We start from the raw sequence: 21,109 nt of genomic DNA, 5'->3' as shown, positions 1-21,109 counted from the left end.
GAAACCCTACAGAGCAGTTCTACTCTGTCACGTGGGATCGCTATGAGTCGAAATGGACTCTACGGCGCTTAACAACAAGAGCATTTCACAGATGAGATACACTGACCACAAGACACAAGCAGGAAAGAAATGTTTTGCATAAGGAGAGTTCCATCCATCCAAGCCTTCCTAATAAAGCAAGTGTACCATTTTTTTTTTCTTCAACTGGTTTACTGATCTTAAAATATTTACAGGATTCCCCAGTGCAGTAGAGGCATAACTAAAGTCCTAACAGGTTGAGGATGCACCAGAAGTGAAAAGAGTAATAGAATCCCTGTCCCACTGCATTTGCAACTATGTGCCTTTCTTACTCCTAGATGTCAGTTCAGGAACTGAGGAATCTAAGTTCTAATTCCACTTCACCATTAATCAGTTTTGTGAATTCAAATAAATCACTACCCTTACTCCAAGTCTTTTATTTATTTAATTTATTTAAATTGGCAGCAAATATGTGTATTATGTACCTTCCAAACATGAAACTATCATCTGCTGAAAGATTTCAGAAAAGTCAAAAGAACTACATAAATACAAGATCAGTATTTCCTATTAACATTAAATTGCCATAGGAAGAGTAAAGCATCCATCTCTAGTCCTCTTAGACGCTTTCTCTAAATCTATATTGTAAATGCCACCATTTTTTTAGGTTATTTTTAACTAGAGTACAAAATAGAATTTTAGCACTTGTAGTCACCAGGCCTTGGGGACTCCTGTGTTACCTCTCTGATATGGTCTGACCATGGCCATAGGCTCTTTTGATTTATCCCTTTTCCTCCTTGTCACAGCCAACTATCAAAGAAAAGTCAGTCTTTGGTCAAATGAACTGGGCTCTCATGCAAAAAACAACATTTTGAACAGGCAGTGAAAAAATCTGGTTTACGAATCAGATTAAAAAAAAAACTGGCTGGAATAACATGTAATTGCACCCTCTTATACATAAAGCTAGAACCCTGGATGGTACAAACAGTTTACACTCAACTACTAACCTAAAGGATGATGGTCTGAACCCATCCAGCGGCACCAAAAAAGAAAGGCTCGACAATCTGCTTCCATAAAAATTGCAACCAAGAAAACCCTAAGGAGCACAGTTCTACTCCGCACACTGAGGGTTCCATAAGCTGGAATCAATTCAACGGCAACAGGTTGGCTGGTTGGTTGGGTTTTTTATACACGTTATGTTAGGTGCCATCAAGTCAATTCTAACTCATAGTGACCCTACAGTACAGAGCAGAACAGCCCCATAGGGTTTCCAAGGTTGTAATCTTTATGGAAGCAGACTGCCAAATCTTTCTCCCATGGAGTGGCTGGTGGGTTCGAACTACCAACCTTTCAGTTAGCAGCTAAGTGCTTAACCACTGTACTACCAGAGTTGCTTTCTTAATATACATAAAACTAATCAATTAGCAGTAAATTATTAAATTATACAGTAGCTTTACCATCTGGCTTGATCATTTAGAGGATCCAAGTCCTTCCTCTCTAACATTCAGCATTTCCACTAGAAGCAGAAACTGGGGGCTAAATCTCCTCCCGTTAACCCGATGTGCTGTTGAGCCGATTTCAACTCAGCAGCCCTGCAGGGCAGGGTAGAACTGCCCCATAGGGTTTCCAAAGAGCGGCTGGTGGATTCGAACTACTGACCTTTTGGTTAGCAGTCGTAGCTCTTAACCACTGTGCCACCAGGGCTCCTAAATCTCTTCATCCCCCTCTATTCTATCCTCTCTCAGTCCAGCAAAGCTTTAATACCTGCCCAAAATACCAGACTTTACACTACTTGGTTCCACACACAAGAAATAAAAATCCACGTAACTAAGATTCTGCCCGTAAAACCATTTGCTCACATAGCATTCCCATCATGCTCAAATAAAGATGCAAGCATGTTTGGAGGCTAAAATAGGAAAAGGATTATTTATTTGCTGAGCATGACAGGAGGAAAAATAAAATGTAATACTACAATCCTCACAATTAGAACTCAGCCAATGTATTGTCCACCACCTGGATGCTGAATTTCAATCTATTCTTTTGATATAACTCTCTCTCTCTCTCTCTCACACACACACACACACACACACACACACACACACAAAAGGTCTGAATATCAGGCATATAACAAAAATTCTAATACACTGAAAGCAGGGAAGACATATAATGAAATCTTTTTCTGTCTATAAGGTCATCCTTCTAATTCATGGAATTCATTTAATCCTGTGGTCCAATTCAGTGTGTGCTTCTTTACAAATAAATCTATACAGATTCCTAAGTACAGCCCTAACAGTGGACTCAGAATGCAAATGAGGAAACCAACCATAACACAGCCACTGGTAAATTGCTCCTTTTGGGGCAAGCAACACAAAGGGAGCATTTTTCTAATTTAAATATCTTTTAGAGGGCAATAAACTGCTTTATCAAAAAATTAAACAGTAACTGTAGGCAAAAAAAAATGAAACTAATAACATGTGCCAGAGGTTAATTTTCAACAGTTTCAATATACAATTTACCTCCCACTTCTTTTTCATTAACAGCACCAACTGATCGTTTAAAAACTTCTCTAGACTGCTCCATCCTTTGGTTCAAAGGACTGGGAGACTGGCAATCACTCATCATTCAGTCTTTAAGTAACTGTTCACCAAAAAGGATCAGGGTCTCACTCCTGCTTTATACTATATTTGCAAGATTATATGAGAAGTTGCACACTTTGAAATTCAAACCTGTAAATGTCCCGCTGTTTAGATTTACCTGATGAAAAGACTGTTTCGATCTTAATTGAAAGTCAGTGAAATAAAACCACTCCCCCACAAAAAAAAAAAAAAAAAATCACCATGGTTATTACCTTGGAAGTTTGCTAAACTAACGGGGAGATATTTAAAATACTTTTTAAAACAGCAAAGATAGCATAACTATCAATTAGCAAAACCATATGTATGCTAGGGAGTATCAAACTCTCCATCTTATAAAAATACTTTGAATTTTTACTACAGAAAGACTAATAACATGGATGATAATATGCCTTGACATGCAAGAGCTATTACAATATTAGAATGTTCACAGAAGCTTTATTTATGAAATGCTTTATATCCCCCAATACATACATTTTAATTAAGCATTGAATGTATATATTCCAATTGAAGCATTAACGTCTAATTCTTCTCTGAAAATTTTTGATTAAATATACATTTAAGTGGTTACTATCAGCTAAACCATGATATCTAACTAACTACAGTATGTAACAGATTTCCAAGAGGACATTGAAACACACTGTTTCATGGTATCCACATTTCACCAACAATTAGTTAGCCCTGAAAGGCTAGTAGAAGCCATGGTAAGCCCTTTACACCATGTGCCCCAGGCTTCAGCTCACATCACTCTGGACCAACTGAGTGACAGCAGTGAGGCTCTTTCAATTTCACACATTCTGTTTTTTTTATGGACTGTCTCATGTGATGAGTCTTCCTTCGCTGATATCTGGATACGAGAATAGTAACATGGGGTGGGGTTTCAATAACTTCCCCCAAATTTGGCTAATCCCAGTCAGGGTCATGTACTCTGCCGTACTACCAATTCATTTTGAATTTCTACCACATCTCATTTTCATATTACCCTTCCTCAGGTAGGTACACACAACAATCTCAGATTTCATGAACTATTTAAAATTCAGCTTACACTTTTGAGTCTTTATCAGTAGGTTGATAATACACACTACAATTGACCTGGAAGGGTCCTTTCAGTTCCACATTGCCAACTTGTTGTTAGACACCTCGTTGATATTGTTAGTAAGATATTAAAACACATAATACTTGTACACTTACATACGGTACACTTGCCATATAGGTGAATTCTTTAATAACAACATCACATCTAATTCTTGGGTCAATTCTGAAACTAGTGCTATTTATCCTCCCCACTTTGCAGATGAAGAAACAGGTTTAGAGAAGTTAAATAACCACATTCATACAGCCTACAAGAAAAGTGTCAGGTTGTGACGACTCAGTTCTAAGCTGACACACGGCTTTGCTTCTCCTTTGAACAAGTTTATATTAAGAGTCTATAATTCTGGTATCTGCTCTTAAAGGGAATTATATCTATGTCATTCCTGTCTGACATTCTTCAATGACCAATGCTACTTCCAGGATAAAGTATAAACTCCTTGGCCTAGAATTTATACACTTCATGGTCTGCCTATTCTTCTGGCTTCATTATGTGGCACCTGCCCCATGCACAAATTTGTGTTCCTGGGGACTGACTGATTGTTCCCAAACATCTCATGTTCCTTTACACCTCTGCACACTTACACAAGCAGTGGCCACATCCTGAAACTTCCTCCTCCACTGTGTCCATGTGGCAGGTTCCCACTCATCTTTCATGACTCAGTTCAAGCACCTCCTCTCTGGGCATTCTACCCCAACACCCTGCCACCAGGCAAAACGGTCATGCCTACCTCTTTTCTCATGAACCTTTTTCATACACCTAGTATGACCACAAAATCTTCACATCAAGGCTCTCTGTCAGTCTCTCACCAGCAGTGGGCTCATGAGAGCAACTATATACTGTCTTTCATCCCTGTCTCTTCAGTACTGAGCAGAACAAACACGCACCAAGAATAAACAAAGGAATGAATGTATAATCGGAGTCAAGCAACAGATGTCCCTGAATACATGTTCTGGAGTTCTAGGACTCTGTGGCTGGCAAGAATGGACAACTATGATGATGTGATTTACAGAGAGCAATTTCTATTTCTTAAAATGAGTTAAATAAAACTCAACATGGAAATCTCATTGTACAGGAACTATATTAGTACAGAAAATACACCTATTAATAGGGGTCTCAAATGGAAACAACATGACACTTGTAGGGCACTAAAAATAGCTCAGTGTAGCTGGAACATGTGCAAAGATAGCTGGATGCAAGAGGCAGCAGGGCCAAATCCCAGAGGTCCGTATGCCATGCAACAGTTTGACTTTGGCTTGAATACTTTACTACCTTCTTTCCCAGTAAGAATGTCCTTCTGTCTCTCCGTGTCCAAACCCTATCCTTCATGGTTCAGATGTCACTTCCTCCATAAAGCATTCTGCATTTTTTCAATCCAAAAGGAGCCTTTCCTTTATTTTTTCCTCCGTTACAGCACTTGCCACCTTTTCCTTTGTACAAGTCTCATCTTACCTGCTAGACATAAAGTCATTCAGTGCAAGGTCTACATCCTTTTATCACTACCCACTTTCCACACCTAGCCCAAAGCCTAACATGTAGTAGGATGAATAATAAGGTACTGTCTAGGTTCTGAAACCATTTTAAATACATATCATTCACTAAAACCCAGTAGAGTCAACAAGCATCAAAAAAAAAAAATTACTATGCATCATAATCATAAATGTGTATTCTGGGATAAATTTCATGTAAGAGAAATTCTTTCCAGCGTTCTCAATATGCTAGATTTTACATTTGGGCCCAGAAGTTATTTAAAACTTTGCATAAATAGCTTTCTTATTACTGATTACATAGAGATTAGGTCTCAAAACAGTCACTTGTCTACAGCAATTTATAAAGTTGAATTTTAATCACAACCACTTTTGTCAAAAGCTAAGGAAAAATTTCAAATGTAATAGATTGAACTGAGTCCCCCAACTTGGCTAGGCTATGATTCCCAAAATTGTGTCCTCCATTTTGTGATCTGCTATAACTGTCCTCCGTTTTGTGGTATTGTGTAGTTATGTATTGTAAATCCTAAACCTCTATATGTTAATGAGACAGAATTTAAAAAAAAAAAAACCCCATTGCCATCGAGTCGATTCCAACTCATAGTGACTCAACAGGACAGAGCAGAACTGCCCCATAGGGTTTCTAAGGAGCAGCTGGTTGATTCAAACTGCTGACCTTTCGGTTAGCAACTGTAGTTCTTAACCACTATGCCACCAGGGTTTTCAAAGCAGGATCTTGAGTCACACCCTTATTCAAGTCACACCTTACTCAAGTCATACCTTTTATCTTACAAGAGGTAAAACTAAACCCATTGCCATCAAATCAATTCCAGCTCATAGCAACCCTACAGGATACAGTAGAACTGCCCCAGAGGGCTTCCAAAGAGTGGCTGGTGGATATGAACTGCCGACCTTTTGGTTAGTAGCCAAGCCTGTAATCACTGCTCCAAAAAGGAGAATTGAGAAGAGAGGGGAGGGACCTCAATACCACCAAGAAAGAAGAGCAGGACACAGAGCACATCCCTTGGACCCGGGGTTCCTGTGCTGAGAACTTTCTAGGCTTAAGAGAAGATTGATGCCAAGACACATGGAGATCTCCAAGGAGCACCAGGCCCACAGATGTCAAAAGGAGACAAGGAACTTCCCCCAGAGCCGACAGAGAGAGAAACCCTTCTCCTAGAACTGGCACCCTGAATTCAGACTTCTAGCCTCCTAAACTGTGAGACAATGAGTTTCTGTTTTATTTTGTTTTTTTACTTTAACAAAGATTTCAAATGTGCCGTACTGAAATTGCTGATATAAAAAAGCATTGCATTGGGGATGGGAAAAGCATGAGTACTGGGGCAAAGAGGAGCTGTAAGTCTTTAATGATGACAATAGTTTGAACTCACATATTTGATCATAAACTGAAGCTTAAAACCTACCAATATTCTATAAAACTAAGGAAAAAAAATCATACACCCACACACAGTTGCCAGGCAGAATAAGACTCATTCATTCTCCTAAGACTTGGACATCAAAAGAATCAATAGGACAGCTGATGTTCCTAAAGATTCAGCTACAGATCAAGGACAGTGGAAGGTGCATACTCGAAGTTGGCATTTTAATTTTAATCAGGGCTAGTATCATCATTCTGAAATATTTCATCAAAAATATAACCTTCAAACATGAAGCACACAATGACAACCATTTATTTTCATAGTAATGCCATGTACTACAATGGCACAGCATCACAAGGAAAACAAATACATTTCAGTGTGAACTGCTGCCCCATATTCTATAACATGCCTTATACTTTATGCCTTTTGGGGGATTTTCTGGGCACCAATTTCCATATGCAGACTTTGGCTCTGGGTACCGTCAAGAGAAGGATCAGAATATGCATAATATTTCTTCCTCACTTAAAACCTTAATGTAATTAAGCGGTTGGCAATGAGGTACACGGATGAGCCCAAAGGAATCCAGCCTTTCTACGGTAAGGCCTTTATTCCAGTTGTCACCTCCCTTGAAGCCACATACACTGTTCAGAGAAAACCAAACCTGATGCCATTGAGTGGATTCCTACTCATAGCGACCCTACAGGACAAAGCTGAACTGCCCCACAGAGTTTTCAAGGAGCAGCTGGTGGATTCAAACTGCCGACCTTTTGGTTACCAGCCAAGCTTTTAATACTGTGTCACCAGGGATCCTTAAACACACTGTAGAGAGGGAGGATTTCTGGTAGCCAGAAGAAAGAGGCAGTACTGCTGCCACATTCACCACCTCCCCATGCAGTACTTCCTTCCCTCAAACCCCCAATCGCCAGAGAAGGACCAACAGAAAGCAGCTATTCAGTCATAAATACAATCAATAAAAACCAAGTGCATTTGTATAGTACTTTAGAATTTGAGTACCTTCACATTTATCATCTCAATCTGATTAAAGTCAGCCCAGGTCTAGAGGCAAGCAGATTGACCACAGCCGTCCTCAATCAGTGTAAGATCCCGAAGCTCAATGGAAAGGAATAAAAAGAAATTGTCAAAGGCTCAAAGGACTAGGACTACCACCACTAAAAGGCTTTCTTCTAAGAATATCTTCCTCCCATGATTAAAAATTCAAACACAATAAGGTTATCCAGCTGAAACATCAAGATTTCCGATTCCTTCTACAGGTCTACAATCCCTAACTGTAATTCAAAACCCAAATGCTTTGAAAATCAAAACGTTTTTCAAAATCTGATCTGAAGTAACGTAAGGCTGTAGTCTTTATTCCACTGTATTAGTTTTCTATTGCTGCAGTAACAACTTACCAAAAACTTAGTGGTCTTACACTAATTTATTGTCTTATAGTTGTGGAGGTCAGAAGTCTGACACAGGTCTCACTGGGCTAAAGTCAAAATGTCAGCAGGGCTGCAGTCCTGTCAACTCTAGCAAAGGATCCTTTTACAACTTTTAGGGGCTACCTGCATTCCTTGGTTCATGACTCCCTCCAATTTTGTAAGAAACGAGGTAGTATCACTCTGACCGTGTTTCCATCATCACATTTCTCCCTAGGACCACAGGCCAAGAAAGGTTCACTGTTAAGAACCCATGTCACCTATCACACCTATTTATTGTGAATATTCATACTTTTCTTGCAGAAATAGCAATGTGTTTGATCAAGGGGTGCTGTTCCAAACCACGCCAAGGTTGTTACATGATATACAATATATACACCCTATTACCTTTCTCAAATCTGAAAAAGTCTAAATTCTTAAATATTTCTAATCCCTGGCATTTTAGATAAGAGATCGTGACCTGTACCGTAATTTATCCATACTATCGCACCTCTTCCTTATCACCAGGGCCATCTCTGCCCACCTTCTTCAAAGGAGGCGTTGTTCTTCTAATAGGTTAAATCCTAAAACACTGCCTGGATCACAATTATTAGTGGACACACAAAGTCACTATGCTTTAAAGGCAACAGAGTCAAGGTCTGTTCCCACTCTCTTACTTTTGACTTATGTGGCCAGGCAGTTAAATTGAAATTAAGACCCTCTTGGGGCATGACCATTTTTTACCCTCTTTGACTTCCTTCCAAAACTGACCAGACCGAAGTAATCAAGACTAAAAATACATACTCAAGTGGAAGTAGAAGGCCCTGCTTCGGCTTCAAGGCCTAAGGTATGTGCTCCAAACCACCAATTTCTAAAGAGCCCTACATTAATAATAACTGGCACCATCTCAAGCTATTAATAATGTGATATTCAGATTATCATTTGGCTGCTATTCCCTGCCTTTATCTTCCCTGGGGATGCTGTCCATGCACAGAGGTAACTGGCAGGGCAGACTCAAATATTCCTGGGACCCTAGCCATGCTACTATCAAAATTCCACAGCAATTCTCAAAATACACAATTAGCAAGTACTAACATCAAGAAGTTTATGAGAGAGTTCATGAGATACTTTTCCACTCTGGTAGAAAAAAATTCCAAAGAACTACCCTGCAGCATAACACAATAGGACAAATGTCTGCATTATACTGAGGAATACCCTGAATAGATACCATTAGTTCACAGAAAGAAAAAAGCTATAGGTAATGGCATAATTTCTAATGCAACTTCCTGTGACATTACTGAGAGGTTATCTGCTGTAGGCAGAAAAGCCTTTGTGGTTACTGAACCCATATACAGAAGACCTTCAAAAGAGCATTAGCATTCATTAACAGTGTAGAAGTCAGAGTATCTCTCAATTATGGTAACATAATCCAAGCCAATCTTGTGTTGAGCACAGCCTGACCATAATAAATTGTAGTGTCTAGCTATAAATAAGCACCTAAACACTCCGAAAAAAAAAAAAAATTAAAGTTGAACATCTTCCAATTTCCTCAAGGGCAAAGGCATTTTCTTACTCATTCCTATACCTCTGTTACACTCATCACAGTGCCAAAGGCATTAATATATATCTAGAAACTTTGTTTTTTTAAACATGTTTACTTCATGGGGTAAATTAATCCAATGCTAAATGTGCAAAGCACCACAAAACAAGGGCACAGATAGAACCCATTATCCAACCAAAACACAAAAACACACTTATTAGAAGATGTCTAAAAAAAAAACACTTCCAGCCTCCATACATGTCTGCCATATATCCCTTCATTTCTACATATTTCACAAAACACAGCAGAAAAACCAGATTTGTGCTATTTATCCTCAATTCTAAAAGGATTTCTTGCTGTACATTGTGCTCAAACATCAAAATATCAATAAGAACCGATGACTTCATTAACTTTATCCTGAGGCTTATGATGCAACTCATTTGTGGTGCCCTAGAAACTAATTTCTGAATTTCTCCTTATTGGTTTTACTGAGTGCTCCCAGGTAACGCTTGTTACAAGAGCAAATGTATATGCCTGGGACAAAAAAAAAAAAAAAATCAATTTTAATTCCCAGAGAATATGGTATTGGTATAGGTCACTGAACATCATCATCGTTTTATACCAATATAACTGTGGACCTGAAAAAACTCTCGGGGGCAAAAATCCTATAAGCTTCCCTACCTAAACAATTAAACAGGAAAAGAACAAAAACCTTATGCTCCAAGCCAAAACAGGATTGACAGTTCATTTATGAAAATGACAATATTCACATCAATCTAAGGAGTCAAAAACTTACCTCTTAGTATTCACCAAGGATCCTACAACCCACTTACATATGTTAAATATTCAGCCCCCTTTTAAGACTTTATAGGATGGTGATGTTGTTGTTGCCATTGCTGTTAGGTGCTGTCAAGTCTGTTCCTACTCAGAGCGACCCTATAAGACAGAGTAGAACTGCCCTAAAGGGTTTCCAAGTGGATAGTGGATTTGAACTGTTGGCCTTTCGGTTAGGAGCTGAGCTCTTAACCACTATGCCACCAGGGGTCCAGTAATTTATTTAGATAAAGTTAAACAGGTTCATGATATCAAAAATGAAGTTTTTTTTTTTTTTTTTTTTTGTATTCTTTGATCCATACCACACCATTGTATCTGCAAAAAATATAACAAAACTTTGTACCTCCACAGAATCTATTCTGGCCTCTAGTAATATGAAATTTTTAGACTTCCTTGGCCTCATAATATAATGAGAAAAAGTGATTCAAACATACAAACCAGAACATATACAAGGAAGGACAAACTGCAAAATTGCAAAGAATGGCTACAATAGGCAACGTGTTACCACGGCCTCATTTAGGGCATATAATATTTTGAGCACTTTAATCTTACTTAGGAGCCCTAGTGACATAGTGGTTATGCACTTGGCTGCTAACTGAAAGATCGGCAGTTCAAAGCCACCAGCCACTCCACTGGAGAAAGATGTGGGAGCAGACCATTAAGATTACTACCTTGGAAACCCTATAGGCTTTCTACTTCATCCAATACTGTCACTATGAGTCAGAATTGGCTTGACGGCCATGTGTTGTTATTATTATTATTATTTGTAATCTTACTTAGTTCAGAAGGTAACAGAAAAATGGTTCTATGACAACCAAATTTCAAGCCATAAAGGCCTTTTTGTATGCTTGAAACTCTTTGAGGGTATCCTCCAGTTAAACTATAATAATATCTCAAATTTTACCAAGTGTCAGCTAAAGTATGTCGCAGTCCTCAAGCCCCTCCCCTGCCCTGCCCTGGCTTTCTTTCAAAATTCCACACAGCTGAAATTGTTGACAGATACATTGCCAAAAAGAAGAGCCAGAATGGTGTTTCAGGTTAGCAACTAATGAAAGAACAGACACTGTGCTTTCTGCCCACATTCAATTATGGATAATGTCCACAGAAGATTCAGACCCATGAGTTAAAAGTAGAAAAAAAGGCTAGGATGCCAGTAATTCACTGTGGTAACTACAGATTTAAACAGCAATCTGTGGACTAGAACTCTATTAACTGTCACTTCTATGTATTTACAGTGACAATCCTGAGGCAATTTAAGGTTTTTGTATTATTTATCTATTGTTGCATAACAAATTACTCCGAAATTTAGCAGCTTAAAGCAATTAAGTATTTAATAACTTCTGGAGTTTCTGTGAGTTCAGCAATTCAGGAGCAGCTCAGCTGGGTGGTTCTGGCTGAGGGTCTCTCAAGGGATTGCAGTCAAGAAGTTACCAAGGACCATAGGCACTTGGAGAATTTAGCAGGGACAGAGTTCCCTCTTCCCAGGTAGTTCATTCACTTGGTTGGTAAGGCGGTGCTGGCTGTTAACAGAAGGTGTCAATTCCTTGCCACATGAATCTCTATGGATTGCTTGAGAGTTCTCACAATATGGCAGCTGGATTCCCCCCGAGCTGCTGATCTAAGGAGGAAGGCGCTAGTGGCAATGTCTTTTACGATTTAGCCTCAGAAGTTATACACCATCACTTCCTCCATGTTCTATTGATCAGACATAACAACCTACCTAGTGTGGGGGGGATTTAACAAAGGCATGTATACCAGTAGGCAAGAAGCACTGGCAACCATCTTAGAGGCTGATTGCTGCATTCATGACATAAGCTGCCAAATAAAAGATTAACGTTCAAGATAGTTTTAGACCTATTCATTCTAACCCAGATTCTCGAAAATTATTAAGTATAATAATATGGCATTAAGCAAGCTATTGGATGACATAAACTATTTGAGGGAAGCATTTAATATCTATTAAATCAAACTAGTCCTACGTTTTTTAAACCTGACTTACTGCTTTGGCTCAGTTCCAACACATTTTTCATGTATCATTTTGTGTGTTATTTTATTGACTGGGCATTAAATGTTCAGTGTTATAATTCAGTAACTACATCATTTTAGTGTCAATATTAGTGACACTGATATCAATATTATTCTAAAAGCAGGTATTTCAGATTCTTAAAACCAGAGTGAATAGGAATTTCCCTGGTCAGAAAATCACAGAATCACAGAACTGGAAAATATCTTTGAAAAAAAAGTTGCCATCAAGTCAATTTCAACTCATGGTAACATAACACCCAAAAACGTGTTTCAGAGTAGAACTGTGCTCCACAGAGTTTTCAGTGGCTGCATATTTCAAAAGTAGATTGCCAGCCCTTTCTTCTGAGGGATCTCTGGGTGACTCTGAACCGCCAGCCTTTCGGTTAGCAGCATAGGACTTAACCATTTGTACCTTCCAGAGAGCCACTGGAAAGAATCTTAACAATTATCTAATTTGTTGAAGCTGGATGACGGTACTTGGGAATCCATTATACCATTCTTTCCATTTTTGTGTTTGTTCAACTTTCCATAATTAAAAAAGAAAAAAAAATGAAGAGGTATCCTAATTTAACACACACATTTTGCCAATGAGGACACTCCTTAAGATGTAAAGAAAGTTACCTATGCAATGAAGTTCTTAACATGGGAACTCATAAAGCAAAAACGAAATAAGCATGAAACGTCACATCTTTTACCAAATATCACCTTGTCATCAATGAGACTTCTCAAGTGGCCTCACAAAAAAATGACTCAGCAAAACTGCTTTAGCAAAGCTGGCGGTTTAAGAATTACATTAGGGTTTTAGTAAACAGTTGTAGCTTGTGAAGAAACAGCAATGTAATAGAAAATCTAAAAGTTTTAGATTTGTCAGGTTTCTTTTTTTAACTGAGGTATTACTACTGTAGCTAATCCTGATTTAGATGTTCAATTGTTGAATAAAATAAATCCACGGATAATCTTGATACTGCACATAAAAAAAGTTAAGATAAGCTTTTCTGGAAACTAGGAGAGTGGAGCCCCTCCCCACACCAAAGTTTTCTTATCTCTCAGGGACCTGGTTGTTATTTTCAGCTTGAGGGAAAACTAAGGGGATGGGGCTGGGGTAGGGGCAGCACAGCTCCCAGGTACACAGGTACTATGGTTCACATTCAGGTTTGAAAGAAAAAAATAATTCAAAATGGAAAAATAACTGTGGCCTTTGTCTACATTCAACAGCAGCGACAGCAATAACAGTAATAGTTTTTTAAAAACCCAAATCTGTTGCCGTTGAGTTGATTCCAACTCATAGCGAGCAACGCTATACAACAGAGTAGAAATGACCCATAAGATTTCCAGGGAATGGCTGATGGATGTGAACTGCTGGCCTTTTGGTTAGCAACCGTAGCTCTCAAACCACTACACCACCAGGGCTCCAACAATAATAATAGCAGCCAGCAATAATAATAGTAGCTAAGATTTTATGGGAGCCCTTTTTTTTTTTTTTTTCTGGTGGCAGTTTTACTCTGTCCTATGAGTCAGAATCAACTTGACAGTACTTAACAACAGTAACAACAATATTTTATGAGTACTTGCTACATGTCATGAGCTCTCCTTAATTGTTTATTAATACAATCCCTGATATAATATTCAAAAAATACTTCCCAACAGCTATTTTACAGATAAGGAAATTGAAACTCAGATTAAGAAATTTAAGCAAGAGAGTTGGGATTCAAACTCACGTAGTCTGACTACAAATGCTACATCTTTAATCGTGTTATACTTCCTTACAATGGATCAAGATAATCAAGCAACCATGGTGTCTGATCCCATTTTAATACGGTAGGGTAAGAAGGTGCCCAGTAAAGTAATTGGTCAGATTTTTTTTTTTAAATTGGGGTTAAAAAATTCCTCCCAAGGGGTATGCCATAATCTGTCTGTCAGTTTGTCATACTGCGGTGGCTTGCATATTGCTGCCATGCTGGAAGCTATGCCACTGGTATTTCAAATACCAGCAGGGTCATACATGGCAGACTGGTTTTAGCTAAACTTCCAGACTAAGACATACTAGGAAGAAAGACCTGGCACTGTACTTCTAAAAAACTGGCTACTGACGAGCTTATGAATAGCAGCAGAATATTGTCTGATACAGTGCCAGAAGATGAGCCCCTAAGGTTGAAAGGCACTCAAAATATGAATGGGAAAGAGCTGCCTCTTCAAAGTAGAGTCAACCTTAATGACGTGGATGAAGTCAAGCTTTCAGAACCTTCATTTGCTGATGCAGCATGACTCAAAATGAGAAAGAATAGCTGAAACATCCATTTATACTCAGAACACGGAATGTGCAAAGAATGAATCTAGGAAAATTAGAGTAGTCAAAAATAAAATGGAATGCATAACAAGAGACATCCTAGGCATTATGGAGCTCAAATGGATTGGTATTGGCCATTTTGAATCAGACAATCATATGGTCTGCTATGCTGGAAATGACAAATTGAAGAAGAATGGTGTCATATTAATCAACAAAAAGAACATTTCAACATCTATCCTGAAGTACAATGCTGTCAGTGACAGGATAATATCCATATGCCTACAAGGAAGACCAGTTAATATGACTATTATTCAAATTTACACACCAAACACTGATGCCAAAGATGAAAACGTTAAAGATTTTTACCAACCTCTGCAGTCTGAAATTGATCAAACATGCAATCAACATGCACTTGTATTGAAATACTAAAGAAAGATCGGTAACAAAGAAGAAAAGAAGAAAGATGGGTAGCTAGAAAACATGGTCTTGGATAGACTGGACACTGGAAATCACATGACAGAATTCTGTAAGAACAAAGACCTGTACATTGGAAATACCTTTTCTCAACAACATAAACGGTAATACATGTGGACCTCGCCAGATGGAATACACAGGAATCAAATCAACTAAATCTCTGGGAAGAGGCAATGGAGAAGCTCAATACCATCAGTCAGAACAAGGCCAGGGGCCAACTTTGGAACAGACCATCAATTGCTCATAATGCAAGTTCAAGGTGAAGCTGAAGAAAGTTAGAACAAGTCCACGTGAGCCAAAGTAAAACCTCGAGTACATCCCACCTGAATTGATTTGACAAGAATAGACTTGACACACGGAACACTAACGACCGAAGACCAGACAAGTAGTGAGACGAAATCAAAATCATACATGAAGAAACCAAAGCGACATTTAAAAGATAGGAAAGACAGAAAAGACCAAGATTGACGTCAGAAGAGACTCTGAAATCTGCTCTTAAACAAAGAAAAGCTAAAGCAAAAGGAAGAAATGATGAGGAAAAAAAGCTGAACAGAAGATGTCAAAGGGTGGCTCGAGAAGACCAAGCACTATAATGAAATGTGCAAAGATCTAGAGTTAGAAAGCCAAAAGGGAAGAATACACTCAGCATTTCTTAAGCTTGAAAGAACTGAAGAAAAAAATTCAACCCTTGAGTTGTAATACTGAAGGATTCCACGGCTAAAATATTGAATGACACAGGAAGCATCAAAAGCAGATGGAAAGAATACAGACACCTTACCAAAAAGAACTGGTCATTCAACCATTTCAGGAGGTAACATACGATCAAGAACCAATGGTATACTGAAAGAAGTCCAAGCAGCACTGAAAGCGTTATAGAAAAACAAGGCTCCAGGAATTGACAGACTACCAATTGAGATGTTTCAACAAACAGATGCAATGCTGGACACATTCACTCCTCTATACCAAGAAATTTGGAAGACAACTACGTCGCCAACAAACTGGAAGAGATCCATATTTGTGCCCATCCCAAAGAAAAGTGATCCAACAGAATGCAGAAATTATCAAGCAGTATCATTAATATCACACATAAGTAAGATTTTGCTGAAGATAACTCAAAAACAGTTGCAGCAGTACATCAACAGGAAACTTCTAGAAATCAAGCTAGATTCAGAAAGGACATGGAACAAGGGATATCATTGCTGATATCAGATGGATCTTGGCTGAAGGTAGAGAATACCAGAAAGATGTTTACTGTTTTATTGACTAAGCAACAACATTTGACTGTGTGGATCAAGACAAATTATGGATAACATTATGAAGAATGGGAATTCCAGAACACTTAATTGTTCTCATGAGGAACCTGTACGTAGACCAAGAGGCAGTTGTTTAAACAGAACAAGGGGTCACTGCATAATTTAAAGTCAGGAAGGGTGTGTGTTATGGTTGTATCCGTTCACCATACTTATTCACTCTGTATGCTGAGAGAATAATCTGAGAAGCTGGACTATACAAAGAAGAACAGGGCATCGGGATGGGTGGAAGACTCATTAACAACCTGCGATACACAGATGCACAACCTTACTTACTGAAAGCGAAGAGACCTTGAAGCACTTACTGATGAAGATCAGAAACTACAGCCTTCACTATGGATTACACCTCAACATAAAGAAAATAAAATTCCTCACACCGGAACCAATAAGCAACATCATGATAAACAGAGAAAATATTAAAGTTGTCAAAGATTTAATTTTACTTAGATCCATAATTAAGGCCCATGGAAACAGCATCAAGAAATCAAATGATGTATTGCATTGGGCAAATCTGCTGCAAAAGACCTCTTTAAAATGTTAAAAAGATGTCACTTTGCAGACTGAGGTGCACTTGACTGAAGCCATGGTATTCTCAATAGCCTTTTTTATGGATGTGACACCTGGACAATGAATAAGGAAGACCAAAGAAGAATTTTGTTGTTGTTGTTAGGTGCCGTCAAGTCAGTTCTGACTCACAATGACCCTGTGTACAACAGAATGAAACACTGCCCGATCCTGCACCATCCTCAGAACTGTTGTTATGCTTGAGCCCACTGTTGGAGCCACTGTGTCAACCCATCTCATTGAGGGTCTTCCTCTTTTTCACAGACACTATTACTTTACCAAACATGATGTCCTTCATGAAGAATGATGCCACTGAACTATGATATTGGCAAAGGATATTGAATATGCCAGGTCCTGCCAGAACAATGAACAAATCTGTCTTGGAAAAAGTGCAGCCAGAAATGCTCCTTAGAAGTGAGAATGGTGAGACTTTGTCTCCCATACTTTGGACATGTTATCAGGAGGGACCAGTCTCTAGCAGAGGGTTAGCAAAAAAGAGGAAGACCCTCAATGAGATGGACTGACACAGTGTCTGCAAAAATGGGCTCAAACATAGCAATGACTGTGAGGACAACACAGGACTGGGCAGTGTTTCATTCTGTTGTATATGGAGCCACTGTGAGTCAAACAGTCTCCATGGGATCTAACAAAAACACAACAATGCCACTGTAATGCTTGTCTTGAGACTTCATCTGGGAGAGAGAAAGATGATGACCTATGGAAACATCACTACCAAAGGCACGTATCAGATATTACTATTGACAGTCACAGACATAGAAAGAAAAACGAAGTCTGAGTAGAAAAGATAGCTCTGGGAGTTTTTCCTACCCTGAGGTCCACTTAATCTTATAAAAAATTAGTTTTCCTTACAAAATGAGGAGTAGAGAGATCTTAACTGGTTAAAAAAAAAAAAAGTGGGGGAAATACATTCCTCTCTTGCATTCATGTAAGTAAAAGGGAAACACCTGTTAGGATTATTCAGTTTGACACCTTATGTGATGTGATTAGTTACTGAGCATTCACTGCCTATACCCATAGAACACAGTAGTTGCCCCTGTTTGGAAGGAAAAAAATCACCACTACCCTCCCACCATTGGTACTAGGGAAGATGTCCTTTCTCTTCAGAAGTCTTTTCTGTACTTCTGAATGTGTGTGTGTGTCTTTTAATATCCACCACTGCTACATACATAAAAAAACATATATACACCTCTGTATATAGGATTATGTCTATTGTTTAAGAAGTCAAAAACAGGAAAAAGATTATTTTGTCCATTTTTCTTCTGGGGAAAATGCAGCTAAGTGACATCTGTGAATAAAGAGGGAGCTGTAAGAAGAAATATGGGATGCAGTAATAAGTAGGAATACAGCCTTGGTCGCTTGGTTCCCACTTCCATACACAGCTCCCTGGTTCCCAACATTTCTGAAGTTGGTGCAGCCTCTCATGTTTGATTTGGTGACAGTCTCACTCTGCTTATCCCAGCTACACACAAAGTCAAATGCACATGAACACTTCTCTATAAATTCTTCACTGTCTAAAACTTAAGGAGCCCTGGTGGTGCAGCAATTAAGTGCTCAGCTGCCAGACCAAAATACAGGTGGGTGGTTCAAACCCACCAGCCACTCCGTGGAAGAAAGATGTGGCAGTCTGCTTCTGTAAAGATTACACCCTTGGAAACCCTATGGGGCAGTTCTGTTCTGTCCTATAACATCGCTATGAGTTGCAATCGACTGAACAGCAATGGGTATATAAAAATTAACATTAAACTATGAGTTTTCTTAGAATTTTATAATCCTCCCCAAGTAAATGAGGAGCTAAGAGGCACTGCGAAACTAGGCTTGGGAACTGTTATTCTGACCAAAGTCAAAAAGTTGACCTAGGTCTATGCAAACAATGTAAGATCTTTTTTTTCTCGTATCAAGTCCCTGAATGATCAGGAAGTGCAGAAAGATCCACACTACAGCTTGCACCCAGGACAGCTGTTTCCTGTTGCCATGGGTTACCAGGAAGATTTACTTGGAGCCCTCCAGATAACTTGAGAGATATATCTATTTCAGAATTAACAATATATTCTTGGTAATCAGCAGTGTTCAGCAATGCAATCTGTTAAAGTATCAGATAAAAAACATTAGCTAATCCCACTACACGAAAATAGGGAAAAAGTAAATTGGAGGGAAGTTTTTCCTATTAGAAAATAGAGCTCATCACTGCCAACCTTTTATTACATGATCCATATATAGATGTGATCACAGGGGAAAGAAAACTGTTTCAGAATCAATGTACTATAAATAAGAGTAATTTATGGTTTGTCACTAATACGATATACCTTTTAACCTCAGATCACACAAGGCTTACTCAGAACAGACTTTATGTTAAATCTTTCACATATACACGTGCAAAAAGGAGCAGTTACACCAAAATATTAAATGACCAAGACGGCATGAAGATCCTGAAACTAAGAACAAGAAAAAAAAGAAATGAACATTTTATTGCACCAACAATTAATTGTACATTCAAGTTCCACTCGGCCTACCAGGACCACCCCCACCCACTCGGGAAACAACAAAATTAGAAATCCAGGTAGAAAGAGTAATGTAGGACCATTACTACAGTCACTGTTCACTAAAAGAAGAAGAGAATGTTAAAAGTATGCCTTTAGGATTTCACTGGCAAGAGAATTGTAAATCCTTGTAAATATTCCTCTAGACTAGATAAATACGACCTACAGTGTCCTGGTGGTGCAGTGGTTAAGAGCTCAGCTGCTAACCAGAAGGTCGGCAGTTTGAATCTACCAACTGCTCCTTGGAAACCCTATGGGTCAGTTCTACTCTGTTCTATAGGGTCACTATGCATTGGAATCACCTCAACGCTAACACTTGGTTTTTGGTTTTGTTATGAAAATTATTGGGTATAGAATTCAGGAGATGAAAAGACCTTAAATTGTACAGTTTCTTAGTTGCCTATAAACAAAGACAACAGTGTGGAATGGAAAGGCAGTGGTTATTTTTTGTCTTGGTTTGGGTATACTTTTCATTACGTCAGTAGTTTCTCTTCTTCCTGATCCATTCTCTGCTCCAAGATCCTTTATCCTATATTAGTGGTTGGATTTAAAAACAAATGTGCAGACAAAGGAACGGAGGCAAAAGGAGCTCTCTAAAACTGAGACCTTCTTTCAAACATCAACTATGTATACCACTGAAATAGAGTGGAGGAAAATCACAGATTAGTATCATTTCTACCCATGAACTACTTTGTCCTCAGGAAAACTTGTGAGCATTAATGACTAGATTTTTGAGAAACAAACAAAAAAATCCATATAAATTCTGTTTCTGTTTAAAGAGAAGTCTTCCTTTTTCCCCTTTGTTTTCAAAGGATACAGGCATCTTGTGTTTGAAAGAAAAATAAAACCATACTGAGGAAGTACTTCAACATAAACAAGGCAGAATGAATTTTATACTAGAGTCCATCCCTTTTTAAATAATAAGTACTAACATATACCTACCTAGCATAGTTAGGCACATGCTTAAAAACTACCGAAAACAAAAGGCTTGGTTGTATTGGGTTTTCATGTTTTCAGTATGAAGTCTGAGTCTGGTTATTTGATGCAGGAGTTGTTATAACTATTCTATTCTTTGACAAGGTCTATCTGCTCCCTGGTTCTCTTAGCCCCTTCTACCACAGACTGCCACCTCAGCCAGCCAGGACTTCAGGAAGCAAACCTCTGAACCTTAATTATGATGCACTCATTCCAGGGACTCAGAAGCACAAATGTGAATAAGGATCAAAGAGGAGAGCGTTAAGGTAACAGAAGTTGCATGCTCCCCACAAACTGGAGAAAGGGGGAAAAAAGCTGTCACCCAAGTCCCCTAAAATTAAATGTCAAAGAGGAGAAAGAGTTTATTGATAATTTAAGAGGGAAGTTTCTCTAGAATGCCTAGATTTTTTTTTTAAGGTATTTCTCTATGTGCCTGGCTTATTTAGATTTAAAACATATGCAGCCCTTACAATACATGTGGTACTGGGAGCAGGGAAGCGATCTGCACAACTCTGATTCTGCC

General features: G+C 38.6%; 1 protein-coding gene across 1 annotated transcript in view; it reads right to left on the bottom strand.

The window, feature by feature from the left end:
• NAV3 (neuron navigator 3) overlaps positions 1-21,109 on the bottom strand; it is a 937,562-nt gene that overhangs the window by 915,357 nt on the left and 1,096 nt on the right. The window lies entirely within an intron of this gene.

Source organism: Elephas maximus, chromosome 4 (assembly GCF_024166365.1).
Source record: "Elephas maximus indicus isolate mEleMax1 chromosome 4, mEleMax1 primary haplotype, whole genome shotgun sequence".
NCBI classification, from domain to species: Eukaryota; Metazoa; Chordata; class Mammalia; order Proboscidea; family Elephantidae; genus Elephas; species Elephas maximus.
Note: the sequence above shows the minus strand (reverse complement) of the source record. Positions and strands in the feature narration are given on the sequence as shown.